Below are 27,238 nucleotides of genomic sequence, written 5' to 3' on the forward strand. Positions count from 1 at the left end.
CGTTCACGGTGGAACAAGAACAGGAACTTCTTAAGGCATTGCGGTCACTACCAAAAATACAAGACGGTCAGGATAAGGTTATCGAGGCGCTCAAAGACATTAAAGCTAATCAGAAGGTTGCTGACAACAAGCTCACAGAACTTACGACTCGACTAGCCGCGATTGAACGTGACGTCAGTGGTCTAAAAGAGCTAAGGGCCGATTTCCAACAGCTTAAATCTGAGAACTCCTCACTTGCAGCCCAGTTGGACCGGGTTGAAAGGCACCAAGATGACCTTGAAAGTAGGTCACGCAGAAATAACCTGGTGTTTTATGGATTGAAAGACTTATCAGGCGAGAGTTGGGAAGACTCTGAACGTCAGGTGCTGTCTCTATGCTCGGACCATCTGGGTGTCCAGGTGACGTCATCGGACATTGAACGGGCTCACAGGGTGGGCCGCTTTTCTACCTTGAAGAATAGGCCCATTGTAGCACAATTTCGTTCCTTCAAAGAAAAGCACAATATACTTGCGAAGGCACACAAGCTAAGAGGAACCACTCTGTCAATAAGCGAGGATTGCTCAAGCAAAGTTCGTTTAGAAAAAAGAAAACTGGTCGCATTTGCCAAAGAGCGCAAAGAGGCATTCAGGCTTCGCTTTAATAAGCCGATTATGGGGGCCCAAACATTTATGTACAATTCTTCCAATGATGACGTAGAACCGTTGCAATAACAATCAAAGCCTTCTGTTCGATGCCAAGTGCACGATCAGCCAGAACTGGTCTTCGTCGTTGTAAACTGTCGGAGCATAAGAAATAAGAAGGATGCGTTTTCAGACCTTGTAGCTACTACGAATGCCGATATAATTTTAGGCACCGAGTCGTGGCTTGACGACAGTATTTACAACGCAGAAGTTTTTCCTTCACATATGAATGTCTATCGCAAAGATCGCGATGCGCGCGGCGGGGGCGTTTTCATATTGGTTGATAACAGATTAAAAAGCGTGTCGGTATCACTTACCAGCCTTCAGCATGAAGCAGTGTGGTGTAAAATTGAGCTGTCACAAGCGCAACACGTTGCGGTGGGCTGTTTTTATCGGCCGCCTAACTCCAACAATGCGCAACCATTGGAAGCCTTGTCTGAAGCACTGGCTACGTTAAGAACTGAATATATTTTACTAGGAGGGGATTTTAACCTTCCTGATGTTGACTGTATAAGTCATGTTCCCGTCTTGCGCTCGCGGTCGGGCCCGTACTTGGCACTTGAGGAGCTCATTCGAGAACACGCATTACATCAGTTTGTTGCTTCTCCCAAAAGGTACAGTGGGCTATGTGCTAACATACTAGATCTTGTTTTTTGTAATCATCCTACCTTCATAAAGTCAGTTACAACGATGACTGGGATTAGTGATCATGAGGTAGTTGTTGGTAGTTTGGTTTGCCCAAAACTAAAGTTAAAGAGAATGTCACCGCGAACAATTTATTTTTATGAAAACGGTAACTATGAAGCGATATCATCCAATCTTACTTCGTTTTTCACTGAGTTCCAAGAGTGTTCTTCGATCATGAACATCACCAGTCTTTGGGAACTCTTTAAAACCGAGCTTGCTAATTTTGTTAGTACTCATGTACCTTCCAAGGTTATTTCCGGGAAACGAAGAGCGGCTAAACCTTGGATTACCGCGAGCCTAAGGAAGTTAATTAATAAAAAGAACCGCACTTTCAAGCGTTTCCGTTCATCAAGAACTGCTGATGTTCAAGAAAAACTCGCCGAGTTAAGTCGAATGTTAAAGAAACAATTAAGAGAGGCGAAAGATAGCTTTTTTGTTTCCCTGGAAAGAAAGCTGGTTACTAATCCCAAAGAGGTATGGAAGTATGTGAAATCGAATATGGTGGACTCTGTTGGCATTCCGGACATAACTGATGGTGAAACAACCTTTTCGGAAGATGCAGAGAAGGCAGCCTGCTTAAATCGATAGTTTCAATCTGTGTTTTCTGAACCATTTCATGGCGAAATGCCATATACGACACCACAGGGATTGGAACCTATGGATAATATTATCTCCGCTAGTGGTGTGTGCGCTCTGCTAGAACGACCTAAACCAAACTCGGCTCCGGGACCTGATGCTATTTCTAATCACGTATTGAAGAGGTGTGCAAGAGCTCTAGCGCCCTTTTTAGCTGTCTTATTTTCAAAATCGCTTGAAGATCAGAAACTGCCATCTGAATGGAAGCTAGCAAACGTTGTGCCGATACCAAAGTCTGGAAACAAAAATAATGTTGCCAACTACAGGCCAATTTCATTGACCAGCGTATGCTGTAAAACTCGTGAACACGTTATATATAGCGGTATTATAAAGCACTTGGAAACGAATAATTTTTTCTGTACAGTTCAGCATGGTTTTAGGTCTGGTCTGTCATGTGTTACACAACTGTGCGAATTTTCTCATGATGTTTTCAGTTCATATGATAAAGGTCATCAAGTCGATTCGGTATTTTTAGACTTTCAGAAAGCGTTTGACACCGTTCCGCATGCTCTTTTATTACATACATTATCTTTTTTAGGTCTGCCTGCATCTGTTCTTGGTTGGTTGAGGGATTATTTATCTTCTAGAAAACAGTCCGTCCGAGTAAATGGTTCGTCTTCTTCATACGTCAGCGTAACTTCCGGGGTGCCACAGGGTTCGGTGTTGGGTCCATTGCTCTTTCTGGTCTATATTAATGATTTATCAGAGACGCTAACATCGAACGTGAGGCTGTACGCAGATGATTGTGTTATTTATACATCAATACACAGTATCGACGATATTTGTGCTTTACAACGTGATCTTGACACTGTGGTGAGGTGGTGTGAGAAATGGAAGATGTGTTTGAATGTAAAAAAGTGTTGTTTTCTTAGTTTTACCAGAAAACGCAAACCTTTTCACTCATCCTACAGCTTATCAGGAGCACAACTGGACCGTGTTGAACATTTTAAATACATTGGTGTATACTTTTCTGCCGATTTATAATGGAATAAGCATATAGGTTACGTAACTGGCAAAGCCAACGGTGTGTTAAACTTTATTAAACGCAATTTCAAGTCTGCCCCAAAAAATCTGAAAGAAGCTTTGTATGTTACAAATGTCCGACCTATCCTTGAATATGCCTGTCCAGTATGGGATCCTCATGGTCAAACTCTAATATATAAACTTGAACGCATACAAAACCGCGCTGCACGCTTTGTCAGCGACAATTATAACTTTAACTCCAGTGTTACCTGTATTAAAGGCAACTTAGGATGGAAACTTCTTGAGCAGCGCAGAAAATTCTTGCGATTAAAGTTTTTCCATTCGATCTTTTGTAATGAAATTCGCATCAACAAGAGTTTATACATGATGAGACCATACTACGTGTCACATAGAAATGATCATTAAAAAAAAATCCGCGAGACCAGCTGTCGTACCGGTGTCTTCGCTAACTCTTTTTTTCCTTTCACTACTCGTGAATAGAATAAGTTGGATGCGTGTGTTGTTGATCTCCCAGCCGATGCTTTTTGTTCATCACTACAAGATGTGTGCTTTTCGTGAATACGCAGGCATTTCTGCGCAAATGTGTGCCATTTTTTACTGTAAAACTGTGTTTTTCCTTTCTAACCCCCCTACAATAATGCCCATTTGGGCGATGTAGGTTTCACTAATAAATAAAAGAAGATCAGGGATCTGTTGCTCGCACCACCTGTCGAAAACGCATATGCAACACTAAAAGAAACCCTGGTTCGCCGAGTTACGCCCTCCGAACCACAACGACTGCAGCAATTGCTTCGCGGCACGGAACTCGGCGACCGCACTCCTAGTCAGCTTTTGCGGCACATGCAACAGTTGCTCGGCGAGACATCAACCACGATAGATGGAGTATTGCTCCGAGAACTTTTTTTGCAAAAGTTGCCTTCAGGCGTCCGCATGGTTATCGCGGCCTCAGAGCACAAGGATTTAACCGCAGCCGCCGAACTTGCTGGCAAACTGGTAGCAATGACACCGCCCACACCCATGGCTGCCGTGCAAGCGCAACAGCCTCTAAACGAACTTCAAGAGATGCGTGAGGAGATTGCTCGACTTGCCGAAACAGTATCAGCTTTGCACACAAGCAGGAGGGCACAAACGATAACTGAGCCTAACACGCCGCTACCGCAAAAGCAGCACGAGCATATCTGCTGGTATCATCGGAGGTTCGGAAGTAGTGCGCGTAAATGTGTCCCACCGTGCGCGCACTCGGGAAACAGCCGCGGCAGGCACTGAGGGCGACCAGTGCTACTACGTTGCCTCCAAGTCGTCCCTCAGTATTCTTTATTACCGACCGCAACAACGGAATACGTTTCTTAGTTGACACAGGCGCCGAGGTGAGCGTTATACCGGCGTCACAAGCTGAAAGAAAGAAACCTAGTACATCGCCCTTGCAAGCTGTCAATAACACGGTGATAACAACATATGGCCATCGTTCACTGTCGCTGAACTTCGGTTTCGGCAGAACGTTTAGCTGGGTGTTCATAGCTGCTGAGGTCAAATTCGCCATACTAGGCGCAGACTTTCTCCAGTTCTTTGGTCTGTTGGTCGACGTCCGCAACAAACGGCTTAAAGACCCTGTTTCTCGGGGAGCGGTACATGGCACGCCGTGTTGGCACCCCCCTATCAGCCCGGCCTTGCTTAGTCCGGCTGAAGAAGTGTACTTCACCGCAATACTACAAGAGTTCCCAGAGCTGACGCGACAGCCACAGGCATTCCCAGAAGTAAAGCACGGCGTCCTGCATCACATCGAAACCACAGGCCCACCGGTCTATGCGCGACCACGGCGCCTGTCACCCGAGAAACTGCGGTTGGCTCGACAGGCGTTTGCCCACATGATGGAACTCAGGATAGTACGTCCTTCATCCAGCCCATATGCGTAACCTCTTCACATGGTCCCAAATTCGACAGACGGTGACTGGCGCCCTTGCGGGGACTATCGAGCGCTGAACCGGGTGACCGTGCCAGACCGTTACCCAGTCCCGCACATTCATGACATGACCTCCTTCCTGCATGGTGCTACCATTTTCTCTAAAATAGATCTAGTGCGAGCATATCATCAGATACCCGTAGCACCGGAGGATATTCCCAAGACCGCAATAACAACGTCGTTCGGAATGTTCGAGTTCCTACGCATGCCATTCGGCTTACGCAACGCCGGCCAAACTTTTCAACGGTTTATGGATGGCGTTGTTCATGGCCTCGACATTTGCAAGGTATACCTCGATGATCTTCTGATTGCTAGCAGCACTCCTGAAGAGCACGAGCGGCATCTGCGCTACGTACTCCAGCGACTGACAGAGAACGGCATCGTTATAAATACGGCAAAGTGCGTGTTTGGGGTACCGACACTATCATTTTCGGGCCACAGCATTTCATGTGCCGGAGTACAGCCCCAGAAGGACAAGGTGGAAGCAGTACGGCAGTTTCCACAGCCGAGAAACCTCCGCCAGCTTCGAGAGTTCCTGGGACTAGTGAATTTCTATCGTAGGTTTATCCCGAAATGCGTCAACATCCTTCACCCTCTCCACAGCCTACTTGCGGCATCTGGATCTAAGGCAACTGCCATTCAGTGGAACGACCAATCCACACAAGCATTCCGGATGATTAAGGAAGCTCTCGCAAATGCTACCATGCTCACGTACCCGCAGCTGGGTGTTCCTCAGTGTGTTATGGTAGACGCCTCCGATGCAGCGATTGGAGCCGTGTTGCAGCAGAGGGTGAGCGGAGTGTGGCGACCAATCTCCTTCTTCTCCAGAAAACTGAGCCCGTCCGAACGAAGGTACAGCACCTTCGGTAGGGAACTCCTGGCCGTATACGCGGCTATCCGGCATTTCCGACATTATGTGGAAGGACAAGAATTTTTTGTGCTCACGGATCACAAGCCACTCACCTACGCATTGCGCACGAACTCCGATTCTGGTGCGCACGTGGCACGGGAGCTCCGCCAAATGTCGTACATCGCAGAATTCACGACAGATATACGCCATGTTAGTGGCACGGATAATGCTGCTGCCGACGCTCTTTCGCGCGGTCCAGTGAATGCCATCAGCCTGCCGAGCGGCGTGGACTTCACCACACTTACGATGGCTCAACGCAGTGATGGAGAATTGAAGCGTCTACTGACGTCCCCAACCAGCGCCTTGAAGCTGCAATGGTTGGCAGAACCCACAGGATCCGTATGCTGCGACATGTCTACAGGCAGGGCCCGACCGTTCGTCCCCTCGAACCTCCGTCGCAGCATTTTTGACTTGCTGCACAGCCTGGCGCATCCCGGGATCCGAGCCACGCAACGGCTATGCACAGCGAGGTTCGTGTGGCCAGGAATAAACCGGGATGTCCGACACTGGACACGAGAGTGCCTCGCATGCCAGCGCTCCAAAGTTCAGCGACATACTGTGACCCCCTTGGGATCCTTCCCTCTGCCGGACTGTCGGTTTGCACATGTGCATGTTGACATTGTGGGACCACTGCCGTTGTGCCAGGGGCAAAGCTACCTGCTAACCTGCATCGATCGCTTCACGCGATGGCCGGAGGCAGTGCCCATTCCAGACATGACTGCTGATACCGTTGCCCGCGCATTTATCTTCCACTGGGTGGCCCGCTTCGGAGTGCCGGCAACCGTGACTACGGATCGCGGAACACAGTTTGAGTCAGCCCTGTTCGCAAGCGTCACCCGGTTCTTGGGTACTTACCGCATCAGAACAACTGCCTACCATCCGATAAGCAACGGTATAGTGGAAAGATTTCATCGCCATCTGAAGACGAGCCTGACGGCTATTGCGAGTCACAGTTGGGTAGAGGCACTGCCGTTTGTTCTGTTGGTCGTAAGGACGGCTCTGAAAGCAGATATTGGATGCTGCTCCGCTGAACTGGTGTACGGAACAACGCTTCGCCTCCCAGGGGAGTTTTTCACTACCAGTAAGGACGAGAACGTGTACGCGAACGCGGACTACGCCGTGCGACTGCGAGACATCATGAGCAAGCTACGCGCTGTTCCTCCGCGTCCGCCCGCAGCCCGGTCAGTCTACGTGGACCGGGAACTCTCCTCCTGCTCTCACGTGTTTGTGAGGCACGACGCCGTACAGCGTCCACTCCGGCCCCCGTACGACAGCCCCTTCAAGGTGCTGCGACGGGCAGACAAGCACATTACAATCGACAGAGGTGGTCGTCACGACGTGGTTTCTCTAGACCGCGTAAAATCAGCACACGTGGACTCCAACAGCGAAGCACCCGCACCATCTCGAGCTCCATCTTCGCAGGCACCCCCGGCAGACCACGTAGCGCAGCCCCAACAAGTCCTCAAACGGTTCACGCGGAGTGGACGGTGTACGAGACCCCCGGTGCGCATGAACTTATGAAACCGCAGTGGGTCGTCCGAGTGCGGCCGTTGCGCGCGCACTCACTAGGGGGGGGGGAGTACTGTGGCGACGCAAAGCGGTGCTTCTGTGTGCGGTGCAGAGAGCGCATGCGCCCGCACGAAAAAGTTATCTTCGAGAGGAAGGGTGATAATAAAAGTTCAGTTGTTGTTTGGGACGCGAGTTGTTCACTTGCGCAGCTCTGCCGAGCGACGCGTCTCAACAACACAAAGACAGCGCCTGTGACCAACGCTTGCACCCAGGGAGACATCGGCGGCGTCACGCGTTTGAGGCCAGTGAGCCCACTACCCCTCTTCTCGCTTCACTGTTCCACGGAACAACCAGAAGAGCAACCGGTGACTTAAGCAGGCGCGCTTACGCTTATGAGGGAGGGGAGGAGGACGGGCGAAATGCATGACAGCTGGCGAGCGCCGGAGCAAAATTGTACCCTACCCCTGCGATGTGTCCTGTCCTGTGATGAGGCGAGAGTTGTGTAACCCGGCGCAACAGCAGAAAAGGCAAGGCTGGGGCGAGGAGGATATGATGTCAACCCACCACATGTTTGTGGTTCTTTAGCGTACCTTAAGGTATGATATACTTTAATGCCCACTACTATATACAACGCTTCTCCCATCGAAATTCTGCGTCGATCACACTGTTTACTAAAAACGCCACGTAATGCCATACAGCGTAATCTGCCTTGTAAAGCGCTAACAAAACAAAATCCAGCCAGCTCCACTTCGTCCTTCATTAGGCTATATCGTACTTCTATGTTTTACTGCAATAGCAATTATTTAGAACCTCTCGGCAGATTTTGCCATCGCTGTCGCCGTCATGTCCCGGATGTGCATATGTAGATTTATAAAAAAGGCACGAAGAACAGTAAAGCAGAGGAAACATGTCGAGCCCGCATTTCAGAGGAGCCAACCGAGGCAAGCGCTGGACTGAACGCTCGCAGCGCTCTACCACTTGAAGGAGAGGAGATTAGAGGAGGAGAGTAGGGTATGCGCCGTGAGAGCAGAAGCGAGAACGCAGGAGAAGCGCAAGCAGGTGCTGGTAGTGAAGTGGAGAGAGTAACGCGCAGCTGTTGGAGAGAGGGAAAGAGGAGAGTCGCGCATGCGCAGTGTGAGTGCGGACTCCTGCGCCGCGTGCGGATTACCACGCCGCGTTACATATCCCCGAGCAAGAGATACTTCGCATCTAAAAAACTCTGAAGTACCCGACCTGGGATTCAAACCAGCGAACAACTGTGACAGTTGGTTGTTCACGCTTGTCCTGTGTATACCTGTGCGTTCATTTCGGGCGACCTTCTTTGTGCTTGAGCGGCGCGCTGTAAGTATCGAGCTGCGTATCGTTTTTCGTGTGATATTCCAATTTCTTACTATCGCATTCATTGCTTCGCTCTTGCGGCGTAACTGTGACTTTTTCAAGTCTTCCATTCGTTGGCGCTTAGCTTCGGCCTATCTTGCGCGAACATCGTGGTTGGTTCGGCGACGACATGCCCGTTCTTGCGTTAGATTCCACTGACGCTCACGTCGGGCGGCTTCTTCATCGGGAGAATGAGAAATGTTCGCCATCTTGAAAGCGCAAACTCCTGAACGCTGCCACTGACACACTATTTTACCACCCACTGCGCCTCACCACCACCTTATTTTAGTGCGTCTGTCGAAACTTCACCGCTCGACATCCTCCACCCTCGCCCTCGCCCCTCGTAGCGCACGCAGCCCTCTCCTTCCTACCGAGCCTCACTCTCGCCACATTGCGAGGCCATGTGATCACCGCTACCAAAACCCCGGACAAGAAGAAAGCCTTGACTAAGAAGAGCTTCGCTGTTTAAAAAATGGGACAGTTACGCACTAGCGGTGCGAAGGCTGAGGAAACAGCGGAGCTGGTGGCGTTCCTCTCCTCCTTACCTTCACGTCCCTTTCCCAACCCCGTGCTATACTATTAAGGCTATGCTAAGATTTACTCTCATCCTCACCCTCGTTTACATTTCCCCCACCATGTCATGCTTTATTCTGTCCCCTTCTCCTTTCCGTGCTCCTCACCCTCACTTGCCTTTCCAACCCCCTTGCTATGCTATACTGGACACGGCGGCATCGCCGCGACACTGACGCCTGACGTACCGCTGTTCATGCAGGTCCTCTGCGCGTGCCTACGCTTCATAACTGGAGGCGCAGCGGAATCTTTGCAAGCTGGATGTAACCAGCTTCGCTACGATGCCGGCCTGCCGCAACGTTTCCGTGTGTGCGGTGATCCCTTCCAGTTTACTGAGGGCATCTGCACACGGCAGCTTCGACACATGGAGGATCATCTCGGCCAGCCACCTGGGAGCACAATGACGTCACCACGCATGCTCACTGGGATCGCCCTGCATGCAAATGCGGGACTATCGCCTACCTGCTTCAGTGGACACGGCGGCATCGCCGTGACAATGACGCCTGACGTACCGCTGTTCATGCAGGTTCGTGACCGAAAGGATGGCTTCCACAGCGATTTTCTTGGTCTTATAGTGCTGCCGTGTCCACAAGTTGTAGTTGACTGAGTATGTGACTGTTTTTCTATTGTGGGCCTGCTGTTGAGTCTTTCATGCGATGTCGAGCAGAATCCAGGACCTATAACGGACGCTGTATGCAAGGAACTGCTCCAGAATCAAAAGAAAATTTTATCTAAGCTTACTGCGGTTCAAGAAAAGCAGGATTCGTTTGAAACTAGAATCCTGGACATGCAAACTCGGCTTCTCGTTATTGAGACTAAGGTGCAAAGCTTAGATGAGACTCGCAACAGGCTCGCAACTCTTGAAAAAAATGTGGCTGAATGTTGTGACATATCATCTAGTCTGTTTAATCATGTGGACGATTTGGATAATCGTTCAAGAAGGAATCACCTTATCCTAAGGGGAGTAGCAGAAGATGAGAAAGAAAAAGAATAAAGGCTATTAAACAAAGTAAAAGATGAAATCATTGACTCTACGCTAAAGGTGAACGTAACGACTGTGGAGAGGATTCATAGGTTAGGTAAAAAATTTTCTGGTAAAACTCGCCTTGTTATCCTTAGGTTAAAAGACTACAGGGATAAAATGAAAGACTTGCAGAACTGCTCAAGACTGAAGGATACGAATTACAGCATCAGCGAGGATTTTTCTAAGAGAGTACAGGGAATAAGCAAAAAACTTTGGGACTCGGCAGGCGAAGAAAATAAGGCAGGAAAGAAGGTAAAGCTTCTTTTTGATATGTTGAGGGTAAACAACACTCTTTACTGCTGGAATGAAGCGCGCGATGAAAGATGCAAGCTTGGAAATGGTGTTGTAACACGTGACAGACGATGGGCGCGGCGACAGAAAGATAATTTTAAAATAATCAGCTTAAACGCCAGAAGTGTATCAAATAAAGCACACGCGCTTGAAGCCTTGGTTATTGATCATGAACCTGATATTATTGTAATCATGGAAACATGGTTGCAAAAAGCTATACCCGACAGTGAAATCGCTCCTCCTGGCTACACATTGGTTCGGAGGGATCGCGATGGAAGAGGGGGGGGGGTAGCTCTCTTAGTCAAGCAAAGCATCATTTTTTGTTCTTTCGATGTACCGGATGATATTGAGGCCGTCTGGATTAAAACAAAGCTAAATAATCGCACAGTATACATAGGCGGGTATACAGACCTCCAAACTCTCCTGTAGATTATATTTCGAAACTAAGAAAATTCATAGAAAGACACTTCAAAGAAAAAGACAATATCCTGGTATTAGGTGATTTTAATCTTCCGGCTATTGATTAGGATTCGTATGTGGCAGTTCACACACATGATGCTTCTTATGAGTTATTTCTTGACTTAATATTTTCTTACAATTTATGTCAGGTTGTTAACGAGTTCACTAGAGTATGTGCAACACGGTCCTCTGTACTCGATCCAATATTAATATCCAATGCTTTGACTCCTTATGTGAGTGGATGCCTTGTTGAAGAAGGTCTCTCAGACCACAAAATGGTTATTCTGCCCATGAGCATGTCATCTTGCACCTTGCAGCAGAAATCGGGCGTCACTTATCTGTACTTTGAAGTTGCCGATGATGCTAGTGTTTTGGATTTCCTTGAAAGGTCGTTTGGCAATTTCCCATCTATTTATGAATCACATCGTAGCTCTGACTCTCTATGGGAATATTTTCACGACATAACAATGCAATGTATTAAGTGATTTATCGCTAAGTTTTAAAAAGTCCAAAAGATAGAACCCTTGGATCACGAGACACATAATTCATCTGGAACGGAGGATTAAAAGGAAGAGAAAAGCTTGTTGTCGTGATTCTAGTGCCCAGAGCAAGACTTCACTTCATAACCTAACGCTTGATCAAAATCGTCAGGTCAAGGAATCTAACGAGAGATTTTTCAATGTAACTTTGAAAAACTTTCTTTACGAAGCACCTAGCAAATTCTGGAGATATGTAGACCAACCAGAGAAACAGAATAAACCGATGAAAGTGCCCTTGAACGTACCGAAACTTTTAATGCCTTTTTTTTATTCTGTTTTCACCGAAGATAATGCTGCACTTCCGCCCCTTTCTGACACTTCCGATCGCCCTTCGATATCTGACCCGCTAATCAACGAGGAAGGAGTGTTATACCTGCTTCTACATATTAACATTAAGAAATCCCCTAGTCCCGACATAATTCCAAACGAGTTTTTATACAGATATGCTCAATGGGTCGCCAGGTATCTCACTAAAGTCTTTCAATCTTCAATAAACCAGGGATCATTTCCTTTAGCCTGGAAACAACCTAAAATGATTTCAGTTCATAAAAGTGAGAACACTTCAGAAGTGGGTAACTACAGGTCCATCACTCTTACGAGTACTTGCTCCAAACTGCTTGAGCATATAATGTGCAAACATCTCTCGAATTATTTAGACACAATTTACTACCTCCGGTGCAACATGGTTTTCGTAGAGGCTTATCTACAGTAACGCAGCTTGTTGTTACAGTTCACGATCTTGCGCAGGCAATAAACCGCCGGGAACAGATTGATTTAATCTTCTTAGACTTTGCCGCCGACAAGGAAGGAGGGTTTGCTGTCCTTTCTTTCAACCTTTTCAATTCTAAAGCAAGCGAAGCTGTTTCATCGGTGTTCAAATGCAACGACAATGTTGTTATTTCCAAAGTCAAATCTGAGACTAAAAAGTTGTGTGAAAAGCTTAACCTCACTAAACTAGCTAGCAGCATAGCAAATAGCCAAAAAGATTTTCTTGAGGCATTCTTCAGAGTGAAAACACATAAGCCTGAAAAACCATTTCGTGTCATCGTATCAGAATATGGCACGTGGCAAAAATGTATAGCGGTGTTCTTGCAAAGTAAGCTTGGCCTTTTAGCAGTAGACGACCCATTTCTGGTCAAAAATTCCGGTCAAGTTCTGGATTTCATCCGACCTCGTTCTAATCAGCACATGTGCGCATTTTCCATTGACGTAAAAGACCTGTATTATTCGCTGCCTCATGAATCACTTCTTTGTTCTGTGCAAGAATGCATTGATAAGTTAGGCAGTATAGCGTTTCAGAACAGTGCTGGTGTGCCGTCTAGTAGTTTTTTAGAAATTTTATCCGTTGACTTCAAAGCTACCTTTATCCAATGGGACGGGAAGCCCCACCTTCAAAAGGAGAGTATATGCATCGGTCATGTGTTGCTCCAATCTTAAGCGACTTGTTTTTAGCCAAGCTTGACAGAACCGTTTCCGGTGACCTATGTGACAAGCATATCACGCGCATTTTTAGATTTGTTGACGACTTCCTCATTCTTCTTGACTGTGACCCCATGTCCTGTGCTCTAGATATCCTCAATTTCATCAAGGAGCGGTTTAAACCCCTCTTGTTAACTTAAGAGTTGCCAACTAACAACACTCTAAGATTTTTAGACATAGCCTTTACTTTTCACCAAGACCACACCTGTTCGGCCTACCAGCCCAGAAGCAACAAACCTCTGCTTCCGTATCATTCCGCCCACACAAAACTCGTTAAAAGAGGTATTGTTAGCTTGTGCTTTTGCAATGCATTAGAAAAGTCTTGCCCCCATCTAATGGCAGCCAGTTTTAAAGAGCAAGCAGAGCGACTTTCGAATGTCGGTTACCCTTCTCACGTACAGGTTTCAGTCGCCGAAAGTTTGGTGAAGAAGCTTCAGCTCTCGGAACAAGCGCTCCTACATGTTGAGCCAGTAAGGCCTCAGAGGCTTGCTCTAGTCCCCTATCTACATGGAATCACCCACAACTTGAAAAAGGTTGGGGAGCGGGCCAATGTGAAGGTGGTTTTTTCTGCCCCGAAAAAGCTGTCGTACCTGTGCACCAAGGATGTTTGAAATGCAAAACGAGGGTGCTCAAAAAAGCACAAAATCCCGTTCGTCACATGCACAGCAAATGCAATCTATCAGATACCTCTTTCATGCGGCAAGAAGTATATAGGACAAACTGGCCGCTGTATTAATGACCGGCTCCGGGAACATGCTTGTAATGTCAAGAATGGTCGCGATGGTTTCTTGGCATTGCATTGCAGCACGTGTGACTGCAAACCGCTTTTTCATGACACGTGGGAACACGTTATCGTGGGAAAAAACAGAAATAAAACGACAAGAGAAATTATCGAGGCAGAAAGGATTTGTAGATTAGGGCTGAACTGCATCAGCACTCCCTCTCTCGGGCTTTGTCAAAAAGAATTGTGTTTCCTGAGAATGTAAGATTTTCGCACTTGGCAATTGTGAGCTTCTTGAATGATTTGTTTGTTTTTCGCATTTCGAGAGTATATATGTACGCTCCTCGAAATAAACCTTGTTGGAAGTAAGCGCTCGTCTTCGTCCCCCTCTCTTGTACTGTGTCAAATTTTGCGCTACGTGCTCAGTTTTGCCAAAGCCTTTGATAAGGTCTCGCATCCCAAGCTCTTCCTAAAAGTAAATGAAATGTTCAGAAATTGAAATATTACTCAGTGGTTCACATCATACATCCATTCTCGTACGCAATATGTAGAAACAAATAAAATTAAATGCGCGTCCAGATGAGTTCGCTCCGGCGTGCCTCAAGGCAGTGTTTTGGGGCCTCTTCTATTTCTTATCTTTATAAAAGACCTGCCCTCAGATTTGTCCGTCCCATTAAGATTGTTTGCAGATGACTCTGTGATACATAACAAGATCACATCCCTAAGAAACCAGTTAGACCTGAACAACAATTTAGAAAACAATTTACTTTGGTGTAATAAATGGCAGATGTCTTTAAACCCCGTAAAATCAGTTTGAACGAGTATAACAAGAAAGAAGGTGCCTTTGAAATATAATTACAATAATGGTCCGCATGAACTAAAGAGGGTAATGTAATATAAATACTTAGGACTAATATCTACTTCAGACTTGAGGTGGAACACTCATATAGACGTCACCTGTAGAAAGGCTAATAAAACTCTCAGGAGCCTGAGGCGAAGATTACATGGCGCCACACCTGGGGTAAAAAGTCTGGCGTACAAAATGTTAGTACGACCAATTATCGAATATGCTAAGATAGTATGGGACCCTCACAGCGCTTCTAACCGATATAAACTGGACAGAGTTCAAAGGATGGCTTCCAGATTCATATTTAATAAATATCAACGTGACACTCTGCTTCCGTACTCTGTAATCGTGCAAACCTTCCCGCCTTAGATATAAGAACTAAGTATGACCGTTTAAAATTTCTATTCCTCATTATTCGTAACCAGGTTAAAATTAACTTATTAGATTTCTTTGAAATTTCTCCAGATCCGTGCTTTAGGCAGAGAAACAGTTTGCACATACAGCCCCCGGACACCCGAAATGACACATATAAATACAGCTTCTTTCCAAGGGCAATTAAAGAATGGAATGAACTACCAGGTGCAGTCGTCATGTCTTCCTCCATCTGTACTTTTACTGCAGCTTTAGAGTCATGTATTTTTATTGCGATAGCAATTATATGGACAGTCTCGCCTGGATTTTGCCGTCGCCGTCGCCGCCGTCATGCACCGTATATGTATAAGTATATATATATATATATATATATATATATATATATATATATATATATATATATATATATATATATATATAAAAGCCCCCAAAAAAATAATTCAGGAAAATGCTTCCGAAGCGCGGAATCGAACCAGGGACCTCTTGTTTCGCAGCGAGTGGCGCTATCCACTACGCCACGAAACGCAGATCCTCCACGTAGCTAACGGCGAGCGTTATATCACACCCTTTACCGCTGGACGGACTCAGAGACGGCAGGCGATAACAGGCGTTTCTTCATTACCAGCGAGATGGCGCTAGGAGCGCGACGGGCGCATTTAAAAGTCATCGGCGAGCTCGCTCGCTTCTTATATTTGCGCAGGGAGAACCTTGCCATTCCGCTGTCTGCTCGCGCGGTTTTCTCCTGGTGAGGGGAAGAGGAATGATTCATTTTTTCACCGTTATGTCCGCGCTCATGTTACGGAGCGTACGAAAGTCACTCGAGCTTAAGCGACGCCGCTAAACGAACAAACAGAAGATGAGCGCGAACTATCAAGTGTCACAGCTCGACACTTGAAGCACGCTAGTTTCCTTCGCTGCTTCGGCCGCCTTTGCAACAGGAGCGCTGTTCAAACTGAGAGTATTCATTGGCGAGCCTCACTTCGTATAGCATTAATTTCTTGCTATCGCATTCATTGCTTCGCCCTTGCGGCGAAACTGTGACTTTTTTCTGTTACAAATGCGTCGTATTTTTATTATTTCTTATTCTTGTGTGCACGATGTCGACGTTTTCTTGCCACTCTCTTTGTCAATTTTTAGTTTTTTTTCTCAATGCGCACAATGTAATGGTACGTGCCAGTGTGCACTGTATATGTTCACTTTGTAATGTATTTCATGGTCACTTTTTCTTTTGCTCGAACTGCAGCACAGCATTTTACGTTATCTTGCAAAATTGTATTTCCTCCCACTCCTGTAAAAACTCCTCTTGTGCTTGAAAGTATTATTAAACAAACAAACAAACAAACAAACAAGCAAACAAACAAACAAACAAACAAACAAACAAACAAACTATAAACCTTTTCACATGAGACACAAAGAACGCCGCCATGCTGGGCTGCGCGCGAGAGTGCAAATGCTGACATCAAAGCGTCGGCAGTGCATTTTTCGGGATTCACGCTTATTAGCGCAGCCCATGAGAGGATTATGGCAGCACCCAGGGAGCCGTCTGTGAAAACATGTATACAAGACAACGCTACGCTTTCTTTCTCTTTTGTTGACTCTCTATTTCTTTCGCTTTCTTTCGTTGTCTCTCTTTCTCTGTTGCCTTCTCACTCTCTGTTTCTCTTTCTTTCTCTGTATCCTTTTCTCGTTCTCTCGCCCATAGCAACGGAATGATACGGTTCCCATAAATGCTTGTTCTGCTGGCGTGCCTGGATAGAAAGAACGTCCAATACATCTACTTGCAATCTTATTTTTAGAAATCTAGAATGAGGAGAGGCTGTCTTTTAACCAATTAAAATGTTGCACTTCAATTGGCAGCAGAGAGGGTAGCAAGAGCTTGTTCCTCATACAGCTGTGTTCGTTTATTGCAGGTAAACATTGATTTTATACACTCTTCAAACATAACATTATTCTTCCTGCTGCCTTTCTGCTCCGAAAATAGCGATAGATTTCTTGTGTGACTCGTAGTTATCCAAAAAAACGGGAGCAAGCGGAAAATGGAGGCTTGCGATGAAAAAATCCGTAAACAGGGGGGGGGGGTGCCCGAGCCAACGTTTCGACAAGTGGACTTGTCTTCCTCAAGGCTGGAACTGATTTGCTTAGCTGTCGTGTGTATATGCTTCGTGCCCTCTCCACCACAAGGGAGAATGGGAGGGCAACAGCCTGGTGGGGGAGGGGGTGGAGAGGCCGCCGTGACGAACTGGGTGTCTAAGGAAGGCGAAAAAAGGGAAAAAAGGAACAAAAAGCGGGGGGGGGGGGAGGAGAGGGTATACGTTTCGCTGAATGATTGTCAGTGGAAGCACGTCGCATTTTAACTATAGCAGATTCGCAATTCCGAGAAGAAGGGCTTAACTCTCATTAGTTTTCCTTGTGTATGTACCATACCGAACAGATTCAAGAGCCCCCCTAGAAACCCCCTCATACCAGCTGGCTGGAGTGTATTGAACTTGTGAATAAGGTATGACTCTTATTTTCCGTCTCTTGGGAACCGGAAGCTTGACTGAAGTATGTAAAATTTGAGATCTTAGAAGTTGTGACCTGCTACATTAAAATGCTGTGCCACTGCTTTCGGTAACTTCTTCGCCGTGTCAGCGCGATGTCCGTTTAGTGTAACATTAACAGGTTGTCCCGTTTCGTCAATGTACCGTTTTTGACAATATCAACATTCAATCATGTAGATAACGTTTGAACTAGTGCAGGTAAAACTAGATTTTGTATGATGGACGTAATCACTTCCGGTGCTTTAACTATAACGTCATCTTGAAGGTGTTTACAAACCTTACATCTTGGACGAGAACAAGGTGTTATGTGGGCAGTAGAATGAGAGTTTACTTTTGCGTGCACTAACATGTTATTAAAATTCCTCTTGCGGCGATACACGACCTTTGGTACTTCGGGAAACTCTTTTCTAAGCCGCTCGTTACTTGTCAGTATTGGGTAATACTTGCGCAGGATATTATTTGTTTGGTTGCGCGTTTGAGTACTTGGTTATAAACGCTGGCGGCTGGTTGGGCTGTGCTACGGGGGCCCTTTGAGCTAGTGATGATTCCCTATCTAGTTGACATGCTTCGTTGTAGCCCTTGTTTAGAGCATCTTGCGGGTAATTTCTTTTAACTGATGTTTCCTTTAGGTAGCTTAAGTGGTGAACGTAGTCAATGTCGTCGCTACAGATCCTTCTTATACGCCTCGCCGGTCCTACAAATATCCCATGTTTGCAGTGTCGCGGGTGTTACTAGTATAATCTAGGTGTTGATGGCTGTCTGCTGGTTTTCTGTAAAGCGTTGTCTAATTTTCCTGCTTCAATTGATACCGACGTGTCTAGGAAGTTAATTTCACTGGAAGAATGGTGCATGGTGAATTTAATACTGGAGTGAAACTTGTTACAGTGGTAAATGAATGCGTTTAGTGCACTTACGCCATGTTCCCATATTGTAAATATGTCGTCTATGTAGCGAAGATAGGTGGAAGGTTTCACTGGACATGATTCCAACAGCTCTGATTCTAACTGTCCCATAAAAATGTTGGCTATGTTGGCGCAAAAGGGCTTCCCATACTAGTGCCGAAAGTTTGCAGGTAGTAAGACGAATCAAATTCAAAATAATTTAGCGTCAGGACTAATTTGAGTAACGATAGGTAAACTTCAGCATTATGTGTTTGCTTGGTTTCTATTAGTGATTTTGAGACCGCTTTCATCCCTTCAGCGATAGGCATATTCGTATACAAGGAGCAGACATCCAATGTTACCAAAATGGCCTGATCCGAGAGTGTTTGTGTATCGTTAATAGAATCTATTATTCGAAGGAAATGAGGTTATCTTAAAGAAAAGAGGGTAGGTTAGATAGTATTTTAGATAAATGATTTAGAAATGTTGATAAGCTTTGTGATATGTCTACCACTTCACTACAACGTTCTGGGTGTTGGGCTGGGATTGCGGAGCTTTCGACCTTGTTCATCGAATTATTGAGAGCAGAGTTCGTAGCATGATTTTCTTTGCACTTTTCCTTGATCAGCAATTTATCTTCTCCACGTTCTACAAATTGGGCAACTCATCATAGAGCAGGTAGCGCAAAAATTACGTGGGCACAAGAAAGGAACGTAAACATTGATACGAGCGCTAACACGAGATAGCGCTCGTCTCGTGTTTATGTTGCTTTCTTGTGTCCCCGTAATTTTTGCGCTACCTGCTCTATGATGAATTCTTAAAACCCGCCCAGATTTCCGTTCTCGTATAATTGGGCAAGTTCTTCAGTGTCATCTTCAGATAGTTTAACCAGGGTGTCGGAACGGAACGAAAACCGAGAACGAAAAACGAAAAAAACGATATTTTTGACCGGAACGAAAACGTAACCGAAACTTTATATATTATTCCGTTCCGGGGTGAAACCGAAATTTTTTCAATCGTTTTTCGGTTCCCGAGAAAACTTCGCGATCCAGAACAACTGAGTTAGTGCAATGTGAGCATATGTCAGGGCACAGTACTAGCACGTACCTCAGGCAGGAATTCCAAAGCAAAGATATGTTGAAATTGTGCGAAAAACGAAAACAGTGGCAACCAGAGATGTTTGTATTAACGTAAGTAGACTTTTGCGCGCCTGTCACGCAGGCCAAAGTGGAGAGGGCATTGTCGGCGCTTAAGTTCGTTACAGCGAAAGCTGTTATGAGATCACAGCTGATTTTGGGGCCATAGTTGTCCGCCGCCGCCGGTGTCCGTGACCGCTATCGCGTGAAATAAGAAAAAAATTGAATGAGAAACATATTTCTAGGGTTGGATGCGATTTTAACCCGCGCCCTCGGCGTGGCAGTCGGGTTTTCACCACAGTGCCACGCTGGTGCTTGTAACTCCTTCGCAAAAATACTCTATCGAGGCGTCATGTCGGGTGGGGAATCGTGTTAACATATGTAATATAGCGTGGCAAAAGAGCAAAATAACAACCAGTCATCACACAATGCTTATAGCACTAATTGTGTGGTTTAATGCTTCACACCAGTGTTGCGAAGTTACCACTCCGGAATTGGAATGACTCTGGAATCATTCCACATTTTCGCAACCCCGGAATGGAATGAGGACAACGCTTGGAGGAACGGAATGAGAATGGAATTAAGCGCCTTTTTCACGCGATGGAATGGGAATGGAATTACATCTTTTTCCGAAAATAGAGCACGTTTTCGTCTACATGCTGTTTTTCAAACTTCAAACATTAGTAAGTCAGAGCCTCGAATTTAACAACAAAGCAGTATTTTTAAAATGGCTTGTTTGGCTGATTACAAGCACGCTACATTTATAAGCAACGCGCCTACTACAAACAGAGGCACAAGTTAGTGTACAAACAAATTCATTATCCCAGCAGGTACTGAAGGGAGAAACAAACTACCCCTGCGCGTTTGTTCGCATTGATACCCCCACACGAAAGTGGCGAATACTCTATGCACAGCCTGATCTTTATCTCACGAGCAGTTTAGTACCTGACACACGTGAATAACATTTGCTACAACGAAGACACCGCATACCTGCGCACAGGCGAACACAGAAAGCTCTCCTCACCACATCTATGCTTACTAGGCGCGCTTGACAACGATGAGTGCTGACTAGCAGTGCGGCCCAGTGTTCCGTATTCGATGCAAAGGCACAAGGTGCCCGAGAGGTGCACTGTTCCAACTAATACCAGCAGATCTAGAGGGTTTTGTCACCCATATTAGCCAAATCTTAGTTTTCTCCATATTCACGACCGCTCCAGGCGCGTGGTAAAACGGCTTAGTCTTCTTGAATACTACTTTTTTCAGCATAAAAATACGCTATGTCGTCATTTTAGCATTGGCACATTTAAGCTTAAACATTATTAAAACAACACCATTCGTTAAAACAGGCTGACCATGCAAATACTATAGGTAGCGGAAGAACTGTCCCTATGGGAATTAGTACGGTGGTTGTACTGCACGAGATGTCCCCAAGCTACTATTCCTCGACCTTGGTAACGTGTTTTGCGTACTTTTGCAGTTCTTAATGCATCTGATGGCATCATCTTTATGGGGCGGTCATTCTTGACTCGATAAAACTATCGAGATGCCTTTCCTACTCTGAGGAATTACAGCAATGGAATTGAACTGCCCGGCCATTCCCGGAGTGGGAATGGGCTAAGTTTTTTCATTCCGAGAAATTTCTCGTCATTTTTTTGGAGAAACGTGGTACCCGCTACACATCTGTATAAGTCAGTGCACTTTGTGCTGTAGCTGAATTGAACTGCCCGGCCATTCCCGGAGTGGGAATGGGCTAAGTTTTTTCATTCCGAGGAATTCAAAGGAATAGAATTGCGGCAAGTCCTAATTCCCCGGAATGGAACTGTAATGGTATGGAGGCTCCCATTCCGAAACACTGCAAGTTCCCACCTACTGCAAAGTGCTCAGCCATAATTCCTCATCGTCATCAGCTACAGCACAAAGTGCACTGACTTATACAGATGTGTAGCGGGTACCACGTTTCTCCAAAAAAATGACGAAAAATTGCATAGTAGGAACTACGATACTTGAGAAAAATTACGATGATTTATGGCGTAGTGGGTAGCTTGCATGTGTACTTGTATTAGTTGCCCCAAGAGAATCTACAACGGGCTCTACAAAGTCCGCTCTTCGAGCTTTCGCTGTGACTGTGCTGCGTGTTCCCCGCAGGCCTGGCGATCTTTTTATCAGAACAGCGGTCTCGGACATCAGAGAGTACACTCAGTGACGTGCTACTTCTGAGGTCGTGCCCCCTCCCTTGACACAAAGCATTGAGCCCACTAAAAAAATCGTATTTGTCTTTTGAGAAAATAAATACTACGACTTTGAAATTAAGACTGCTTTGTGCAAGTTGGTACGAATTCGTGGTAGAGTTGCTTCCGCTCCTCTGAAGAACGTGTTTTACCTTTGTCCAACTTTCCAAAGAGGAGGGCAAGTCGCTACATCACAAATTCAATGTTCTTTATGATTACCTTAACTTCAAATTTTTGCGCAAAAAAACCGTTACGGAACATTTTTTTTCGTTCCGGAACAGAAACGGAAGGGAACTTTTTGCGGTGGAACGAAACTAAAACCGAAACGAAAAACATTTCGTTCCGACACCGTGAGTTTAGCGCTATCAATTTGGTTGGTTATCAAAGCAAGTTGATTTCCGCAATGTTCTTTCAAAATATCTATTAATGACAAAGACGCGCATTCCAAAATGCTGTTCCATTTCGCTAATAGTTTAGGCGGTAGGGCACGAAGAGCACATCTGACCTTAATTTTAAAACCACTCGGAATTTTCTTTTCTTTAACATAGCTAGAGTATTTCTTCAAATGCATTCTGCAGTTTGTTTTGCGGCGAGTTTACGGGAATGGAGAAAAGACGGAGATTTACGGTTGCCTTTCCTGTCCTAGTGTTTGTTAGTCATTTCTGTTGGAGTCGGGCAGACCTCCGGGGCATAAGGCTTTCCGGGGGTGTTTTCCCAGGCAGCACACAACGTCGGGCCGATATTGGTTTTACGGCGGCCGTCCGCGGCCCCACCTCGGGCCAGCATTGCCAGCCTGGCGCTGATATCGGCGGAGCCGTTGACTTCCGCCGGCAAAATTGGGCCAATTTTGCCGCCTTTCAGCCGATGTTGGTCTTTCACCGGAAACATTGGGCCGAGGTTTCCGGCGTTCTGCCGTCTTTCCGCCGATATCGGCTTAGCCGATTTCTTTCACCGGCAACATTGGGCCGAGTTTGCCGGCGTTTTGCTGCTCTTCCGCCGATATCGGCTTAGCCGATGGCTTTCACCGGCAACATTGGGCAGAGTTAGCCGCCGTTTTGCCGTACTTTCGCCGACATTGGCCGAGCCGATGGATTCACCGGCAACATTGGGCCGAGCATGCCGTCATTCTGCCGTGCTTCAGCTGACATCGGAAGAGCTGATGGCTTATCGACGATGTTGGAGCTTTCTTGTCTCCCTTCAGACAGTTATACATGCCCTGTTGAGAACGTCCTCCTGCGTCGCGGCGCTCCAAAAGTCTTCGTCACCGACAGAGGTACGGCTTTTACGGCAGAGCTAACGCAAACCATCTTGAAATAGAGCCACACAAGTCACCGACGGACATCACCCGCAGGCGAATGGCCTCACCGAGCGGCTAAATGAAACCCTCGCCGACATGCTGGCAATGTACTGTACGCCGAACACATGACATGGGACGCCATAATATCTTCCGCACTTAACCTAAAGTTAACACGGCAGTGTAAGAAACGGCGCACATATGACGCCGTTCAAACTAGTTCACGGAAGCCCCTCAACGACGCTGGACGCCGTGTTGCCGGCCGTCAGTGACGAGAATAACCTCGACGTTGCGCTCTACCTTCAGCCCGCCGAAGAAGCCCGGCAGCCCGCCCGCCTAGGATACAATCGTAATGCAACAAAGAATAAGGTGCTTGAATATTTGTAGCTTAAGCTGCAGAATGCCGCTACATGGATTGCTGTACTAGCACAAATAACAAAGTTCAAATATTGTACCGTGCTAATGCCGCACGTACGACTCGGGGCGCGAAGTATCGCCGACTGAATAGCTTGCATTCTCTTATTAGTTTCTGCTATGACAATGACTAACAACTATCCATAGCACAGTCACATTTCTACCAAAAAAGGTGGTGTTTAGAAGAATAACTGACTCAAATTAGATGGCCACTTCGTTGACCAGTTGTTCAACGCTATCAAAAATGTTAAACGTTATAACACATACCATTAACTTCATGGGCCAAATTCGAAGTACTGTTCTGTAAATGTTTTTGCCACTGGTCGGCCGACTTCACTAATGTATCCAGCATCAAAATTCACCCAAACATTCCCGCACGAATGCTTTTAGCGAAAGAAGTTTTATGTGAATACTACTTCTGTGCGTAAATCGAGCCTGTCATCATATTTATAGCGCTATATTCTTTCAGCCGCTGAATGTGTGGCGCGAGCGCTCATATACTACACGGACAGTTTCCGATCTCTGTGCTTATACATATTTACTCACGCGCGTGTTTGCGTCAAGCGTAACAAGCGCATTTGCTTCAGTGATGTCACATAATTTTACTTTATGAAAATAGTAAAAAGCTCAGCAAGACGTGTTGCTGAGCTAGTTCGTTCATTACTTGAGAAAAATAGGTATGGTGCAAAAAAGACCGCGCAAAGTGAAGACACGTTTTGTGGTTTGAATGTTTCCAAATCAACTAGCCCGCTGACTATCTTTAACGAAGGGACAAACACGTGTTTGCCACGTGTTTGTCAGTTCGTATTTGCACTTCGTTGCAGTCCATTTTGTGACATACATATCTTTTTCAAGTAAAAATCTCGCTCAACGATTGCTTCCCACGTGCTTTCAGAAACAGTCGCATAAAATTATTATTATGGCACGTGGCATACGATGAAAAATGCGGCTCCAACGTGGTGTACGCAAAGTTTTCATGTAGCGACATGTGGCAACAAGTGATGCATTGAAAATTCGACGAACGCCTTTCTCAAACGGCATGCCCATAGACATGCTGGGGGGATCGCACACCATCGTGGTAGGCTGAGCCGTGCTTTCAAGTAGGGAGAATTCGAATTTTTTTTTTTTGCGTCTTCTTCAACCTCTACCCCCCCCCCCTCCCTTTTCCTCCTTCAGCGTCATTGTCGCGAAACTCGCTTGACCAGGCAGGGTAGGGTAGCCGTCCCGACGGAGGGACAATCGTAGCTGCGGGAGCAGGTTTTTTTCACTCCGACCAGCAGAATTCATCAAGAAGTGCGGTGTGTGGACATGTCTGGTGGAAAGTCAAAATCGTGCACGAGACGGATACGCGGCAGGATTCCGGCATTGTTTTCCGCAGAGACCACCGCAGCGAGAAACCAGTGGCCCCCTACTTCCATGTTGAACTCGCTCACCTCATATAAGGCCACGTGTTCACTACTGTTACGTGTCATCAGATTTTTGTTCTCTTCTTATCGCGTATTTTCTATTGACCATCGTGTTTTGTGTATTCTGATATGGTGCGCTTGCATTTTTTATTCGCTCGTGTTTTTAGCGATCCAACGGGCACACGTGAGTGGTTTTTATGCACGATTCCTTTCTGTTACAATCTTACCTTTAGATTAGGAATGCGTGCGTGTCTATCTTGTTCAGATGTAGAGCTCATGGGATCTTGTGGTACCGCTCGCAATGTTGTTCGCGTCGAGTGCAGCAGTTTATCCATCTTTTTGACCCTTAAGTTATCACTGAAAAAATTGCAATTCCCGCTTAAAGGATAACGCTAATTTAATTGCCAGTCATGTGTTGCGAATGCCTAACGTTCCTTGGTGAATTTAGTAAACGTTGGGGGAGGGGGGTGCTCCTCTGCTCGTAATTAGCTCACGCGTATACACAATCTTCTAGTCTAGTTGCCACTCTTAATCTCGCTTTTTTGGCAAGCCGCCTAACATTATCTTTCTTTTCTTCGGGTCCGTCTTTATTCCTACTTTAATGCTGCCTTCGTTTACATCTCCAGAATTTTTTTCGTGATTCGGCACCGTCGTTACTGAAAAGCGCGATATCGTCCACAAAACGCAAGTAGCTAAGATATTCTTCGTTAATCCTTATTCTTATTGTTGCCCGTTCTAGTTATTTCAATATTTATAGTGAATGTGCCGCGCATAACGTTGAAGAGATTGTAACTCTTCGCATAGGCGTGCGCACAGTGAGGCAAGGGGGCAGCCGGCCCCCGTAGTCACCTAAGAGGAGGTGGGCGCAAGGTCTGCCAAACACATTGACTTAATAGGGAGGGGGGGGGGGCACGATGAACCTTCGCCCCTCCCCCCCCCCCTCTGAAGGGGAACTCTGCTCACGCCTATAATTTTGCGCCTGACCCCATTCTCGATTAGGATTGTCCTGCTTTTTTTGAGGAATAAGGTGGCTGTGGGGTTGTTTTAGATGTTGGCTACGGTACCTATAGATGTTTAGATATTCCTTTATGGCATAATTATTCCGGAACTGCTGGCGTGTGTTCATATCTGTGAATAAATTTGTGTTTATCACCTTGCAAATGTGTTGCTCCTTAATTTCTCAGACGCACGCGTAGTTGGTGCAGCAGGCCTTTTATCAATGTAGTTGTGTTAGAGACAATATTGACTTTCGTTCTCGGCCTTGCACGGCTCGACAGAATTGTGGGTGTTAATCGCACACTAAGACATCAGTGGAGCAGTCGTTCTAATTAGGAAGCATTTTTCGAATATGGCACCAATGGTAGTCGATGAATGCCGTTGGGCCACGAATAGTCTATTTTAGCGCTGCTGACTTACAGTACAGTAACCACAGTAATACCGAACTGCCGTGGTCGGCACGCAGCCATTTTACTTTATAACACGTGTATCACCCTGCCTGATCAAGTTACTTTACGCATTCGAGCAACTACCGCCTGTGTCCCCTTATAAACTAGCTACGTGCAGACTACGACGGTACAGTACTACCGCACTTAACGCACGGTAAGCCACCACTGCTAAAACATAATAACGGGTGTAAACGGTCACGCCGGCGGCTACCCGACATCGGCGGGGCCGACATCACGCTAGCATCGGGTAGCATACATGGGCACAATGACGGCTTGCCATCATCGGCTGAATAACGGCAGGCCCGTCTCGGACCGACGCTGGCTAGCCCACGTCGGCCCGAAGCCGGCAAGCCCGCATCGGCCCAACGGCGGCTAGCCGACGTCGGGCCGATGCGGGTGAAAGTAGCGCGAGCGTGATTTGCCGACGTGGGGCCAATATTGCTGCCGTCATTTGCCGACGTTGGGCCATCAGTCCAATGGCGGCGTGCTGCCTGGGTTCTTACTACTCTTTGTGTTAGTGGTGAGGTCCGACCCGATGCGTGTTTCTGTGTCTGTTTGCTAGCGTTCGCAGATGTCTGTTAGGGAAGTGCGTGAATTTGTTGTCTACTTGTTGTGTGGGTTCCGTTACTGGTGTTATTATCACGTCCACCGTCTGAGTAGATGCTTCCTGTGTCTTAGCTACGGTGGGGCATCAGTTGCAGCTAGTGCTTGTAGCATGTGGAGCGTGTTCTGGTTCGTGGGACGGTCCGTTAGATTGTGTCATTGGCTGCGTCTGTTTAACCCTTTCAGTCCTGATTTATTTTTTTTCGGTGTAAGCAACTGGTTTTTACAATTTGAGATGCGCATGAT

Source organism: Rhipicephalus sanguineus, chromosome 3 (assembly GCF_013339695.2).
Source record: "Rhipicephalus sanguineus isolate Rsan-2018 chromosome 3, BIME_Rsan_1.4, whole genome shotgun sequence".
NCBI lineage: Eukaryota > Metazoa > Arthropoda > Arachnida > Ixodida > Ixodidae > Rhipicephalus > Rhipicephalus sanguineus.